Source organism: Anomaloglossus baeobatrachus, chromosome 3 (assembly GCF_048569485.1).
Source record: "Anomaloglossus baeobatrachus isolate aAnoBae1 chromosome 3, aAnoBae1.hap1, whole genome shotgun sequence".
In the NCBI taxonomy this organism is placed as follows: domain Eukaryota; kingdom Metazoa; phylum Chordata; class Amphibia; order Anura; family Aromobatidae; genus Anomaloglossus; species Anomaloglossus baeobatrachus.
In genome coordinates, this window is record NC_134355.1 from 269,159,800 (window position 1) to 269,175,363 (window position 15,564).

A 15,564-nucleotide genomic window follows, 5' to 3' on the forward strand; every position below is an offset into this window, starting at 1 on the left:
GGGATCTTCGGCATATCGAGGTGGAGAGGCCAAGCGGAATTTAGAAGCTTCCGAGGTAGCCGCCACGGGAACCGTGGCCGTGGACTGTGCAGTAGTAACCTGAGATGCCAGGGACGTGGCAGATGCTTGCAGAGGACATGAAGGCCAGCATGCGGGACTGGGTCTCGCGCTGTCGTACGAGTTCCTGCTGCAAGGTGCCCAGCTGGGTCGCTAGTGCTTCGGCGGGATCCATGGCCTGTTCTTACTGTTAGGGCCAGGTGGACGGGCAGACCCAGGAGGTGGATCCACTGGGCTGAACACCTCACCGAAGGCAAGGTGCCCGGTAGCCGGAGCACTACGGGTAGCAGGACAGTCCGTTCAGAGGTGTGGAGTGTAGAAGTCCCTGGGACCACGGAGTCACTGAAGGTAGTCCGGGTGACGGAGCACAGGTTCGGAGGCCGAGATGACGTCAGGCAGAGTCCGGAACCGACGGAGCGAGAAGACGGGTCACCACAGGGATCGGAGATGGTATGAACTGACGGGATGGCAGACCGTCACCGTTCGGGTATCGTCAGGACCGGTTGGCGAGGCAGGAGCGGCTCTAGGAGAGAGATAGGTAAGTATACCACAAGACACAAGGAAACCTGACTCCTAGCTTAGCAAAACACGAAGAACAGGCCCCGCCCACTTGGAAAGGATCTCCCTATATACCCTGTACCTGATTCTTCAATATCCTGTTTGAGGACACTGGCCCTTTAAGAGAGGGTCAATGACCGCGCGCGCGCCCTAATGCGCATTCGCGAGGCCCGGGTGCCAGACGCCAGAGCAGGGAGCGGTGAACAGGAGGCAGGAGAGCCGGGCTGGAGCAGAGTTGCCGACGGGCGCCGGGAGCGGGGACCGGGCTGCCTGGGAACCACAGGTGATGGGGCATGGAGGCTGTGGAGCGGGGGACGCCTGGCAGAGGAGCCGGGGAGCGAGGCAGGGAAGCCGGGGAGCGTGGCAGGGGAGCCGGGGAGCGTGGCAGGGGAGCCGGAGAGCGTGACAGGGGAGCCGGGGAGCGTGACAGGTGGGGGAAATATACTGTGTGTGGACTACTGTAGGGGCCATCGTACAGTATGAGGACTACTCTGGGGGTCATAATACAATCTGGGGACTATTGTGGGTGCTATCATACAGTGTGGGACCTACTGTGGGGCATCAGGCAATGTAGGGGTATTACACAAAGTATAACGTAGTTATTTGGGCATCACCTTCTGAATATGGAAACTGTACATGAAGGGACTCGGGGCATTATTAGTATACATGATGGACTCCGGGGAACATTATTAAATTTTAAGTAGGCTCTTAAAGAGTATCTGTCAGCTATTTTTTGCTACCTAAGGACAGCATTGACTAAGGACCACCCAAGTCAGAAATGTATTACTATGCACTCCTAGTCATGTTCTGAACTGCTGTGCTGATTTTATTTTGGGATCTTTTGACAATTATTGAATAAACTCTATGGATTTTATGGACAGGATCAGTGCTGTTTTTTGCTAATTTTTTGATTCTTGAAGTTTTGTGATCGTGAACTGTACAGCTAAGCTGATGTTCTCCCTTTTCTCTGTTGTTGTAGGGGTTAAGGGTTAAAACACAGATTTCAGGATGCCTCTCTTATCAGTGTTTGTGCTGCTGTTTACATGCCATGATTGTTTTAGCACCAGGAACTTATCATTGCTCAGACTACCTTACTTTGTACCTGGTAGTCAGATATGCCCCCTCTTTGAAATAGCAGCTCATTTTCTGTAGAAGTGTACATACGGTGCCTGGTGCGGGCAGGGTTTCCTTTCTCATTTCTGCTGCATGCTAAAACTAAAAACTCTGATTGTGTCCAGTAAACTAAGTGATACATTGTTGTATTCAGGGCCTCTTTGCCTACATCATACTTCTCTCAGAAAAGGTAGCAAAAACCTGCTAACAGAGTCACTTTAAGATTTATTATTTATAAAGGGGCACTCAGGGTATTGTAATCATCAAAGGTGCACACAAGTGGCATTATTACAAGAACGTTTAGAAGGAAAAATGGCACTCACCAGTTCTTGCTGTGCAGAAGGTTCTTTTATTCAATTGTGGTGGTTACATACGTGAGGCTGGCGGGGAGGAAGAGGACTGCCTGACACGTCAGACGACGGCCGTTTCGCACTTACTCTCAGTGCTTCAGCTGGTCTGAGGGTGTGTGACATCATGTCCGTTTTAAATCCACCAAACATGTGGTTGGTGTCACATAATAAAAATATATTAAAAACAATATATCACAAAGATCTTGAAGGAATAGGAACAGTATACCGTAATAATTATTTCTTTTTTCTTTTTTTCGTATTTCTTTTTACATATACAGAATTATCCTAAGAAAACACTTAACGTAAGTCGTTTTTATCATTTAGTCCTAGTGGACCTGGGACATTATATCTTATAATATACTCTGCCTCTTTTCTGAGCAGCATTTTATGGGTGTCTCCACCTCTTGCCACAGGCTCCACTAATTCTAAGCCAGCAAAAGATAAAACGTTACAGTCAGTATTATGTACTTGTTTAACATGATCAATTAGTCTGGTTGCCCCCACACCGCTTATAATTGAGTTCATATGCTCCCTAAATCTTACAAATAACTGCCTTATGGTTTTTCCGATGTAAAGATGTCCACATGGACAGAAAATTACATAAACTACCATTTACCATGGTTCTACAGGTAATCAGCTGCCGCGTAACATGTGAATTGCCCCCAATATTTAATACTCTGTCAGTTATATGGGAACTGCAAAAGGAACAGTTACCGCATTTATGATTACCTGTAGGACCGCAATGGTGTAGCAATGTCCTTGGAGGCACATAGCGTTTCTTTACTAGAATATCGCCTATGTTTTTACAGCGCCTATATGTGATCAGGGGTTTATTCAGGGCCATTTCCTGAGTTCATTAATATTTTCGATTATGTGCCAATTTTTATTTATAACCGTTTTTATCATCTGGTCCATAGGGCCAAACCTAAAATTGAATAGAAAGTGCTGCAATTTTTTATTTTTGTTTTTATTATTTAAATTTTTCTTATTCAGATCCTTCTCATGTGTCACTTTACCCTCAGCCTGTTTTTGCCCTTCATTAATCAATTTAAGAGGATAACCTCTTTCAACAAATCTATTTCTTAGATCTAATGTCTGAGTTTTTAAACTATCAGGATCATTGGTAATTCTATTCAATCTTAAAAATTGGCCAAACGGAACAGATTTTAAAATGTGTCTGGGGTTGGCACTCTCGTAGTGCAACAACATATTGACTGTAGTGGGTTTTCTATACAACTCACATGTAAGTTTCCCATTTTGAGCTGTCAATTTGACATCCAAAAATTCGATGCTTTTTTTATCAAAAGAATGCATAAAGAGCATGTTATAATCGTTCTCGGTATTCAAATATGTTACAAAAGATTCAAAAACCTGTTTATCCCCATCCCATATAATCAATACATCGTCTACAAAGTGCAAGTATTTTTTTATGTGTTTTATAAAGGGATTTTTCAAGCTATAGGTCAAAACATCCTCAACGTTCGCTAGAAAAAGGTTCGCTAGCCACCCCACTGTGTTGTAAATACCAGGAGTGCCCAAATTTGAAGGTATTGTTCTTTAATACAAAAGATAAAGCTTCTTCAATGAAATTAATCAGAAGGGTATCCTCACCTATCCCCCTCAGAGTATCTATTATGGAATCAATCCCTAGCTGCTGGGGTATTCTAGTGAAGAAACTTTCTACATCTAATGATGCCCAACAGAATGAGTCCTGCCACTCAAAATCTTCTAGCTGCATCACCAGATCCCAGTATCCTGTACATATGAAGGGACCGATTTTAATAGGGGGTGCAGCAGCCAATCCAGATACTCTGATAGGGGTTCGGTGAGGGAACCCGTCCCTGAAACAATGGGTCGCCCCGGTGGCCTGGACTCCGATTTATGTATTTTTAGTAACCAGTACCAATGGGATTTAATTGGGAATGTCGGTAGGAGCTTTTCTGCCCTGTTCCTAGAAATTAATCCCAAAGTAACCTGTCTGTTCAACAGACTCCGTAATTTTTCTTTTAATCTCATAGTCGGGTTACTTTCCAATTTTTGGTAAACTGTAATATTATTTAATTGTCGCATCGACTCTTCCAAATAATATTCAGTACTCATCAACACCGTCGCACCGCCCTTGTCGGCTTTTCTTATTATCACGTTTTTCAACGATTTGATTTTATTCAGGGCTTTTTTTTTCTAAAGCAGACAGGTTACTTTGCGATTCAGGATACTTTAATGCCCTGATATCTCTTAAGACGACCTCTTGGAATAAGTCAATTTTATTCCCTGGGGAAACAGGTGGAAAAAAAGAAGATCTTACACCTCCTGAAAAACATGCTTGCGTTTCAGTCATACTTGTAGCTGCTGACAGGTATATTGTGTCTATACTATCATCGGTCAAACTTAATAAATTTAAAGCGTCCTGTTTGATTTTACTAATCTCTGAGCCCTCATAAGAAAAACCCAAAGGACTGCTATAACATTGCCTTTCTCCTGTGCGATCATATCCCCTACCACTATCTGTACTAGAAAAATGTTTTTTAAAATGCAATTTGCGGCAGGGTTTATATATATCAATTTCAAAATCAACTATGTCAAATGGTTCAGGAATACAATAATTCAGTCCCTTCTCAAGAACTGTGATCATGTGATCATCCAGTTCGTGGTTGGTGAGATTATAGATCTTTTGTTTTGGGCAAGGTATCAGTCCCTCCACGATACAATTTTCCTCTTTCCTGAGAGCTGCTCGCTTACTCCTGCCGTGACCTCTTCTTATCCTCCTACTAAAGGGTTAACAGGCTGATTCTTAGATGTTCGATCATCAGTGGCATTATTACATTTTTAGGGAGAACGTGGGAACTGTTTTTTAGGGAACTTGTGTTGAGGAGGGTCATTGGATCAAATACTTAACCTCAAGACATAGAGGATTGTTCAATGAAATTGATTCTCCTTACAAAAGCCAGTTTTTAGATATATCATCTTGTGTGACACACATCCAAGATGGCCACTGATGATGTCATAGACGCACCCACCGATGCGATGACACGGATCTGCCCACAATGACATCATAGACTCGCCCACTGATGACACAGATCCGCTCACAATGATGTCATACACACCCACGATGTCACGGATCCGTCCACCAATCAGCCCATGGACTAACCCATTGTTCAACCCACTGACCAATGGGCATATCCACACATGCCCACTACAGAGCTTATCATGCCCTATACCCTAGTTTATATTAGTTACGGCTCTGAAGAAATGAAGGCACTTGGAGCCAACCACTGATCAAGGAGAGATTTTACATCTCTTTGTCTGGTGTCATTTCTTCCATGCATGCAATTGATCAATACCAATTAGGTCAGGAGCAGGCAACTAGTAAACATTTCAAAGTGTTCACCCTAACACTTGCACAGGGCATTAATATCTTTTAAGTGTAATAATGTGACTCACTTGACTGCTCATTGAAGTAGAGATAGGAACCTTTTCTATTTAACCCTTTATGACGGAGCCAATTTTGACCTTAATGTCCTGGCCAAGTTTTATAAATCTAACCAGTGTCAGTTTATGATGTAATAACACTGGAACGCTTCAACGGATCTCGGTGATTGTGCGATTGTTTTTCGTGACATATCGTTCTTCATGACAGTTGTAAATTTAGGATGATATTTTCTACGTTTATTTGGCGAAAATTTTGTAATTTTCAAACTTTGAATTTTGATGCCCTTAAACGAGGAGAGTTATGTCAAATTAAATAGTTAATATATAACATTTCCTGCACGTCTACTTTACATTACCATCATTTTGAAACATAATTTTTTTATTAGTAAGTTAGAAGGGTTAAACGTTTATCAACAATTTCTCATTTTTCCTGCAAAATTTACAAAACCATTTTTTAGGGACCAAATCCACATTTGCAGTGACTTTGAGAGTCCTAGGTGACAGAAAATACCCAAAAGTGACACCATTCTGAAAACTGCACCCCTCACACTGCTCAAAATCACATCCAAGAAGATTATTAGGTGCTTCACTGCAATTAATGCACAGTGGAATGAAATAAAATAATTACATTTTACCTAAAAATGTTGCTTCAGCCTCAATTTAATCACTTTTACAATTGATAGCATGACAAAATAGAGCTCAAAATTTGTTGTCCAGTTTCTTCTGAGCGTGTTGATACCCCACATGTGGTCAGAAACCTCTGTTTGGACAAGCGACCGGGCTCGGAAGGGAAGATGGATTTGTAAGTTTTTGGAGCACAAAGGTCACTTCATCAGGCAAGTTTAGCAATGAACGCTTGAAGCTACATTCCCTCGATAAGTATTTGGTGAGTTTTTGATGTTGCAGAAATTCTGCACCATTTCTATATTAAATTAAGTTATTAGCGGCTTTTTATTGTGTTTTGAAATGCATTTTTTTGTGTTTTCTTGGTATGTTATATTTTAAATAAAGCTGCTTTGTTTTTTGAAACAACCTGGTACTTGTCTTTAACAAAACTTTATTGATACAATCATGTGCTGATTATTACATGTGTGTTTGATGTGTTTCCGCGCTACAGCACACTAAAAACTAGTGTGTTTTTACCTGTAAATTTTCAGCATCTAATGCAATTCTATAGGGAAAATCTGCACATAAAACTCAGCATAACCACAGGAGAAAGTTACATGTTGCGGTTTTGAAACATGCACTACAGGTCTCTTTACTCTGAGTAATAGAGAAGAACACTGGGCATGAGATTTCTAGAAATCCCATCCACTTTACTGGAACTGTAAATACTACAGTTTAACCCAGCGAAAATAGACAGTATCAAAAACTCACTAAAAACTCATCGTGGGCCCACAGCCTAAAGGCTGCTTTACACGCAGCTACATCGCTAGCGATGTGGCTAGCAAAAGCACCCGCCCCCGTCATTTGTGCATCACGGGAAAATCATTGCCAGTGGCGAACAATATCGCTAGGATGCGTAAAACGGACTTACCTTCCTAGTGACGTCGTTGTGGGCGGCGAACAGCGTCACACAGCGGCCCGCCAATAGAAGCGGAGGGGTGGAGACCAGCCGCATTAACAACACGCCCTCCTTGTTGCCGGAGGACGCAGGGACGGTGATGTTCTTCGTTCCCGGGGTGTTACATGTAGCGATGTTTGCTGCCTCAGGAATGACGAACAACCTGCGTCCAGCACCATCAGCGATATTTTGAAAAACGAACGACGTGTCAACGATCAACGATTAGGTGAGTATTTTTGATCATTAGTGGTCGCTCGTAGGTGTCACACGCAACGACGTAGCTAACGAGGCCGGATGTGCGTCACGAATTCCGTGACCCCAGCAATATCTCGTTAGTTATGTCGCTGCGTATAAAGCGGCCTTTAGGCTACGTTCCCAAGATGAGCTTTTGGTGAGTTTTCTGCACCTAATGGGCAGCACTGTGGCTCAGTAGTTAGCACTGCAGTCTTACAGCACTGGGATTCTGGGTTCCGGATTGTATTTTCTCCTTGTATTTGTGTGGTTTTCCTCTGGGTACTCCAGTTTCCTCCCACATTCAAAGACATACCAATAGGGAATTTAGATTGTGAGCCCCAATGGGGACAGTGATGATGATGTCTGTACAGCGCTTTGGAATTACTTATGCTATATAAGTTAAAAAAGATAATATATAAATTAGGCTACTTGCATTTTTTTTAAACTTGCATTTTAATTTCATTTTTGATGCTGCATTTTTTTTGTCTCCATTTGGTGTGTCATGCTTTAAATAAAGCTGTTTTATGTTTGAAACTTCCTGGTGTTTGCCTTTGATAAAACTTTACTAACATATCTTAGGTGCAGATTACATGCTTATTTGATGACTTTCTGCCTCCGAAACCCACAAAAAACACGTGAGCTTTTTACCTGCGGATTTTACTCATCTAATGCAGGTCTATGTGATAAATCTGCACAGAAGACGCAGCGTACCCGCAAGAGAAATTGAGATGCTGCGGATTTAAAAAAAAAAAAAAGGACCACTGGTCAGTTTATAAAGCGTAAAAAAGAAGCACAATGAGCATGAGATTCCTATACATACCATCCACTTTTCTGGAACTGTAAAACACTGCGTTTGATGCAGCGAAAACACTCAGCATGTAGAGGGAAAGTGTGGGAGATTATATACATACAGTATACTGTATATTACAGTGGCATGCAAAAGTTTGGGCACCCCTCGTCAAAATGACTGATATTGTGAACAGTTAAGCAACTTGAAGCTGAAATGATCTCTAAAAGACATAACTTAAAAGATGACACATTTCCTTGTATTTTAGGCAAAAAAATAATATATATTTTCTTTTTTTATATTTTTTAAAAAAAAACCAAAAAATAAAAATGGGAGATGGAAAAGTTTGGGCACCCTGCATAGTTACTACCTAAAATGAAAAAATATAAGGGCAAGGAGTATAAGTGTAACAATTAATAAAAAATCCCAATTTTTTTTCAGGAATAAATATATGTTAAATACATACATAAAGAAGGAAGAAAGAAAAAAAAATTGGTAAAATCATAAATGATGTAACAAATATAAGGACGGAGCCAGTCTCATCATGTATGCATGCCACTATACGATACTATGTGTGAGGTCAGAGCAGGATGGATAATCCCCTCTCTGTTGCCCATGGTTGTTAGAAGGGGACAGAGGAAACAAGCTTGAGTATTACACCGCCACCAACATACCATGGGCTTGGACCTAATGGAAATACCCAAGACATGATGCCTTCTTGCTTTTCTATCTGCAACACGATGCCAGTACTGTTATAATTAATAATAGTGTTGACTACTGAGATGCCACTCTCTTAAGGCCTCTTTACACACTGAGACTTTCTAGCGATCCCACCAGCGATCTCGCCCTGACCGGGATCCCTGGAAAATCTCTAACAGTCGCTGGTGAGCTGTCAAACAGGCAGATCTGGCCAACAACGCAGCAGCGATACGGACCTGTAGAACGACCTCGCTGGAAAGGGAACGCTAGCACGCCTATGGGCTGGGTCCCTAATGATGTCGTTTTAACGGTGTCTAACACACCGATACATGCTGCGCAGCAGGAAACAAAGGACCAAAGAATGGTCCTGAAATATTTGTAGTGATTAGCGACCTCACAGCGGGGGCCAGGTCGCTGATGCGTGTCACACACTGCAATGTCGCTGGGGAGGTCGCTATTACATCACAAAACCGGTGACGTTACAGCGATGTCGCTAGCGATGTTGCCGTGTGTAAAGGGGCCTTTAGATTCATGGTACAAGAGTACATTTTTCCAGATGCTTTCCCCGCTTTGAAAGGGACGTGCACATGCTGGAATATCGAAACAAGTGAGTACACAATCTTAAGAGTGATTTTCCCCAAGACAGCAGTAAGGCACACAGTATACTTCACTGTTGTAGACTTCCAACCCTAGGAACGTTGAGTTGTCATCACAGAAACATTAGCAGCAGTTTAAGTGAATTATACCACAAACAGTAGAAAAAGGATTCCAATAGTATACCAAACCAAGAAAAAAATCCCTATTTAAAATACCAAGTCTTTATTTAGTCAACTTACTAAAAAACTGTCAATGCAGTCACATATAATAGCCACAAAACACAGGTGGATGAAAGGTGAGAGGGACCAGTGCGCCAACCGTATCGATATCAAATGATGTTTTAGAGATAATATTTAGGCAGGGGTAGGAGTAACCTAATGCTGACCCTATGATTTTCCCCTACCTACCAGCGGAGTGTTAAACACCCTAACTTACTCGGTGCCCCCGCTCCTCGGCGGCTGTCCCTTACTGACCCTCCACTCCACATATACTACCACCATCACCATACACCGTGTATATGTATATTGTGCAGGTCATATACTTGTCTGGTAGCTGCTCTCTACAGTCAGTAAAAATTCTTTAAATGTACCAACTACAGAAGTGTAAGAGAAAAATATCTCATACTTGTGCCAATGCACATATATTCAAAATTGCAGCACCACAATGACTGTACATTCCGTTATAAAATATAAATTGTACTTATCCCATCACAAACAGGTCCCATCTCATCTCAAACAGGTCCCATCTCACCTCAACGCGTTTCTCCCTCAGAGTGTCTGGGGGTTCATCAGGAGATGTTCAAATATTCAGGAGATGTTCAAATGTTAAATCCTCGTGCCGGTCACACAGTGGAGATCCGGATAGTATCGTGACTAATAGTGTCACTTCGGACCACACAATCAGGGTCCTATCTCATTGGTGGTGTCGTGGCATTATCCTTGACACCACCAATGAGATAGGACCCTGATTGTGTGGTCCGAAGTGACACTATTAGTCACGATACTATCCGGATCTCCACTGTGTGACCGGCACGAGGATTTAACATTTGAACATCTCCTGAATATTTGAACATCTCCTGATGAACCCCCAGACACTCTGAGGGAGAAACGCGTTGAGATGAGATGGGACCTGTTTGAGATGAGATGGGACCTGTTTGTGATGGGATAAGTACAATTTATATTTTATAACGGAATGTACAGTCATTGTGGTGCTGCAATTTTGAATATATGTGCATTGGCACAAGTATGAGATATTTTTCTCTTACACTTCTGTAGTTGGTACATTTAAAGAATTTTTACTGACTGTAGAGAGCAGCTACCAGACAAGTATATGACCTGCACAATATACATATACACGGTGTATGGTGATTGTGGTAGTATATGTGGAGTGGAGGGTCAGTAAGGGACAGCCGCCGAGGAGCGGGGGCACCGAGTAAGTTAGGGTGTTTAACACTCCGCTGGTAGGTAGGGGAAAATCATAGGGTCAGCATTAGGTTACTCCTACCCCTGCCTAAATATTATCTCTAAAACATCATTTGATATCGATACGGTTGGCGCACTGGTCCCTCTCACCTTTCATCCACCTGTGTTTTGTGGCTATTATATGTGACTGCATTGACAGTTTTTTAGTAAGTTGACTAAATAAAGACTTGGTATTTTAAATAGGGATTTTTTTCTTGGTTCAGCAGTTTAAGTGGCAGAAGCAATTTCTGTGAGTTGTGGCACACATTTTTTTATACCATCCCGTGCACCAGGAGAACTAAGTACACCTATTCTTCTTCAGGAGAAGTTAAGAAGAATAAGTGGAATCGTGTGTCGGATTCCTGTCCATAGGTTAGTGTCGCAGAATAACCATTCACTTACAGCTAAGTGAATATTAGCAGCCCAGCATGATTATACTTACGTGGGAAGGCAGACAGCATTATGTTTATTATATTCTGTACATGTGATTGCACGGCATACACTATTCTTATTATGCATCTTTGTCTTAATAATTTAACCTTGTGTGGCCATCTTCCATAAAACATATTAATGCTGCTGCATCTACCTTACTGTCGAGAGTGAGTAATATTCAGTACTAGTACTTTAACAATTTAAGCCCTTTTCTTAAAATTAGCTTACCATAGCAGATACATTTAATTGGGCATTATCAGCTTTTGCTTACCATAGCATAAATAGCTCAACTTCTAAAAAAACTTATATGTAGCCCAATTATTCTACTTGATATATACAAGGTTTATTTTTATACGGTTTAGTAGATGTCTTTGATCATAATGTTACAAATTTTATACAGAACATGAATTTGTAGGTCTATATTTGGTGTTATGAATTATTGCCCGTTTTTTAACCCCTAGCTTATTTTTATGTTGCAAAAATGTTAATATTACCGAAAAAATAATTGTTTTATTATCCAGGTTGTGTTGCACCTTTATCTCCTTAGGGAAACATAGTACAATTAGCATTGGTGCTTCCGTTCAATCTCAAGAATGGTCAGCATATATAGACCAATTTTATAACTGCCTAGACTAGAGGTCTCAAACATGTGGCCCATGGTGCTGCTTGTTGTGGCCCAAAGACCCCTGACGATTGCGGCCCTATGCTGGTGTCGGCAGGACTTTACTACAGTTGAATCATTTACGGTGATGCACAGAGGAGATGTCTGCACTATATCAATGACTGCCGCCCGCCAATCAGATGCAAGGAGGTGACGTCGCTGTATGACTTCACCTCCTTGCATCTGATTGGCCGGCTGCAGCCATTGGTATAGTGTATGCGTCTCGCCATATGCTTCATAAAGAGGATGTGTGATCAGAAGATGGTGCCATCTTCTGATCACACATCCCCCTTATGAAGCATATGGCGAGACGCGTAGGGGATTCTCTACTTTAAGATCTGGCGTGATTTTTATATATTTACATATATGGTACATTTATATGGGTGAGTTTTTCTGCCTTGTGTTGGGCTATATACATGTCCTGAGACCCTCCAGTTACCTATACAGGGTAACATACACATCACAACTTTCTGAATAACTTAGCCTGCAACCTTTACAATTAATTATTCAGACAATTTCAACCATTCTGTTATTTTGTCTGCCTTTTCTATCTAATTATTAAGTATGGCCACATTTGGCTTTCTGATAGTAATATAATAATAATATTTTTGTCCTTATTTACCCGTAATGACTTCCTTTGAAGTATATGTATTCATGTTGACACAAACATATTTATGTATTTAATAAAAATAATGTTTTATATGCAATAATCATGTCTAAAGGGTGCTTTACACGCTGCGGTATCGTTAGTGAATTATCGTCGGCAGGGCTGTATTTTGCCTTCGTGCTGCCCTAGGCACTTTAAGTGGTCGCGCCCCTTATTGACAACGTAAAACTGAGTTTTCGCACACGACATCTGTTTAAGGCAGATCTACTCTGTAAAACACTTGAAAAAGTATCAATGAGAAACGAAGGGCACTAACCCCCCCCCAATGGGAATCACCACGGGCACATCAAAACATAGCATGAGTATAAAATATTCCCACCGTCCCCACTTATATACTGTGACTGTCACACTGCCCCTAATAAACTACACACTGCCCTCCCTTATAAATTATACCCACCACACCTTCCTCAATTATGAAATATGATCTGCACACTGTCCTCACATCATGCTGCCCCCTCCTCACAGTGTCCCATGCATGCTGCCCCCTCCTCACAGTGTCCCATGCATGCTGCCCCCTCCTCACAGTGTCCCATGCATGCTGCCCCCTCCTCACAGTGTCCCATGCATGCTGCCCCCTCCTCACAGTGTCCCATGCATGCTGCCCCCTCCTCACAGTGTGCCATGCATGCTGCCCCCTCCTCACAGTGTCCCATGCATGCTGCCCCCTCCTCACAGTGTCCCATGCATGCTGCCCCCTCCTCACAGTGTCCCATGCATGCTGCCCCCTCCTCACAGTGTCCCATGCATGCTGCCCCCTCCTGACAGTGTCCCATGCATGCTGCCCCCTCCTGACAGTGTCCCATGCATGCTGCCCCCTCCTGACAGTGCCCCATGCATGCTGTCCCCTCCTCACAATGTCCCATGCATGCTGCCCCCTCCTCAGTGTCCCGTGCATGCTGCCCCTCTCCATGAGCTCCTAATGCTGCCTTCCTCTTTTCCATAATGTCACCTCCATGCTGCCCCATTCATCCTAAGACCACCACACTAATGCTTATGCTGAGACCCCCCCACACACACTACCCCACTCTTGATATTGACTCCCCTACATTGTTCCACTCCATACTGAGCCCAGACATGCTGCCCCTTCTCCATAATGAGCTCCCAATGCTGGCCCCCTCTTATTCTGAGCCCTTACACTCCCCCCCATCGATATTGTCATTGCTCTATCCCTCAACCCTTGTCCTCTGTCTCTAGCATTGGCCCCTCTCTCCCATTCCCCCAGCAGCAGCCGCTCTCCCGCCTTCACCAGCAGCCTCTCCCCCAGCATCAGCCTCTCTCTCCCCAGCCTCCCCCAGCATCAGCCTCTCTCCCCCCAGCCTCCCCCAGCTTCAGCCTCTCTCCCCCAGCTTCAGCCTCTCTCCTCCCAGCCTCCCCCAGCATGAGCCTCCTCCAGCATCAGCCTCTCTCCTCCCAGTCTCCCCCAGCATGAGCCTCCTCCAGCATCAGCCTCTCTCCTCCCAGCCTCCCCCAGCATGAGCCTCCTCCAGCATCAGCCTCTCTCCTCCCAGCCTCCCCCAGCATGAGCCTCCTCCAGCATCAGCCTCTCTCCTCCCAGCCTCCCCCAGCATCAGCCTCCTCCAGCATCAGCCTCTCTCCTCCCAGCCTCCCCCAGCATCAGCCTCCTCCAGCATCAGCCTCTCTCCTCCCAGCCTCCCCCAGCATCAGCCTCCTCCAGCATCAGCCTCTCTCCTCCCAGCCTCCCCCAGCATCAGCCTCCTCCAGCATCAGCCTCTCTCCTCCCAGCCTACCCCAGCATCAGCCTCCCTGCTCCCAGCATCAGCCTCCCTCCTCCCAGCCTCCCCCAGCATCAGCCTCCCTCCTCCCAGCCTCACCTTCCCCCTCCCAGCCTCAGCCTCCCTCCTCCCAGCCTCAGCCTCCCTCCTCCCAGCCTCCCCCAGCCTCAGCCTCCCTCCTCCCAGCCTCCCCCAGCCTCAGCCTCCCCCAGCCTCAGCCTCCCTCCTCCCAGCCTTCCCCAGCTTCAGCCTCCCTCCTCCCAGCCTCCCCTAGCCTCAGCCTCCCTCCTCCCAACCTCCCCTAGCCTCAGCCTCCCTCCTCCCAACCTCCCCAAGCATCAGCCTCCCTCCTCCCAGCCTCCCCCAGCATCAGCCTCCCTCCTCCCAGCCTCCCCCAGCATCAGCCTTCCTCCTCCCAGCCTCCCCCAGCATCAGCCTTCCTCCTCCCAGCCTCCCCCAGCATCAGCCTTCCTCCTCCCAGCCTCAGCCTTCCTCCTCCCAGCCTCCCCCAGCATCAGCCTTCCTCCTCCCAGCCTCCCCCAGCATCAGCCTCCCTCCTCCAAGCCTCACCTTCCCCCTCCCAGCATCAGCCTCTCTCCTCCCAGCCTCCCTCCTCCCAGTCTCCCCCAGCCTCAGCCTCCCTCCTCCCAGCCTCCCCCAGCCTCAGCCTCCCTCCTCCCAACCTCCCCAAGCATCAGCCTTCCTCCTCCCAGCCTCCCCCAGCATCAGCCTCCCTCCTCCCAGCCTCCCCCAGCATCAGCCTCCCTCCTCCCAGCCTCCCCCAACATCAGCCTCCCTCCTCCCAGCCTCCCCCAGCATCAGCCTTCCTCCTCCCAGCCTCCCCCAGCATCAGCCTCCCTCCTCCAAGCCTCACCTTCCCCCTCCCAGCCTCCCCCAGCATCAGCCTCTCTCCTCCCAGCCTCCCCCAGCATCAGCCTCCCCCAGCCTCAGCCTCCCTCCTCCCAGCCTCCCCCAGCCTCAGCCTCCCTCCTCCAAGTCTCCCTCAGCATCAGCTTCCCTCCTCCAAGCCTCCCCCTCCCCCTCCCAGCCTCCCTCAGCATCAGCCTCCCTCAGCATCAGCCTCCCCCTCCCAGACTCCCCCAGAATCAGCCTCTCTCCTCCCAGCCTCCCCCAGCATCAGCCTCCCTGCTCCCAGCATCAGCCTCCCTCCTCCCAGCCTCCCCCAGCATCAGCCTCCCTCCTCCAAGCCTCACCTTCCCCCT